This window comes from Limulus polyphemus, unplaced genomic scaffold, assembly GCF_000517525.1.
Source record: "Limulus polyphemus unplaced genomic scaffold, Limulus_polyphemus-2.1.2 Scaffold454, whole genome shotgun sequence".
NCBI classification, from domain to species: Eukaryota; Metazoa; Arthropoda; class Merostomata; order Xiphosura; family Limulidae; genus Limulus; species Limulus polyphemus.
The window spans coordinates 101024-102223 of record NW_013666064.1 but is presented as its reverse complement, the minus strand read 5'-3'; the positions used below and the strand labels follow the sequence as shown (position 1 = coordinate 102223).

General features: G+C 34.5%; 1 protein-coding gene across 3 annotated transcripts in view; it reads left to right on the top strand.

Moving 5' to 3' along the window:
* The window catches only part of LOC106458384 (transient-receptor-potential-like protein), a 41024-nt gene that overhangs the window by 23553 nt on the left and 16271 nt on the right, over nucleotides 1-1200 (top strand).

Genomic DNA, 1200 nt, shown 5'->3' with positions numbered 1-1200 from the left:
TGCAAGTTTTTAAATACAAACTTAATCTAAACAAACATTTATATTAAAATAACTATGTAATAACAAATTCGTTACAACTCTCTCCTTAGAGAATTAAAATTTGGCTTTAGACAATTTTTAACTAAGATATTATATATATATACATTTGCAACAATACATTAAATATAATACATTGTTCAAAGGATTATACCACTTCAATAATCATTACAGTATACAAACACAATCAATACAAAAAATCTTATGATCATAAAATTACATAACACGTGAAAGTGCATCAGTACAAATGTTATCAACCCCTTTTAACATGGATTATCCCCAGATCATACTCTTGTAGTGATAAACTGCAATTTAACAGTCTTACGTTTTTCTTTTCTTTTTTTCTTTCTTTTTTTTATTAGTGGGTAACAATACTAAGACCATGTCCCCAGGACGGAACTTACGTTCTTCAAAAGCTGGGATAGGTTTCAGAGAAGCAACAGGGATTTTCTGGTTAGGTTTTTCGACCAACTGACAGGTATGACAAGTTTTACAAAACCGAGAAACGTCTTGCCCAATTTTTGGCCAAAAGAAATGTCTCATAGTTTTGTCAAATGTCTTGATGACACCTAAATGATCTCCTATGGGGAGTTCATGGGCAACTTTCAATATTTCAGAACGATATGCTTTGGGAACAACGATTTGATAAACAATAGCCCAGTTCTCTGAAGCTGGCACATCTGGTGGTATCCATTTCCTCATAAGCACACCATTTTTGAAAAAATAACCATTTGGAACTTTCTCCAGTTCATCTTTTGGGAGTGCAAATTTAAATAGTGGAGAGATCTGCAGATCCTTTTTTTTTCTTTTTTTTGCTCAGCAAACAGTTTACATTTAGTAAATGGAACTTCACTAGGTGAATCAGATCCCTCACGCCTATCGTTGTTCATCACCGAGGAATCATCAGTAGGACAATTATCCACAAGATCCTCGTCGGATCCAAAAAATGTCTGAGACAAATCTATAATATCGTCCTCTGAATCCATGTCTATCATTTGTTTTTGGTGTAATTTCTTAGCCTCCGCTCGATTCACAGCACATGAGGGAAACAAATCGGAATTCTTCTCAACGGAATTCTTCTTAGATGAAACAGTGATCGACTCACTAACTATTTAGGTTCGGCAACGACTTTTCCCCGAGCCAAATCTTTTCCCAACAATAATG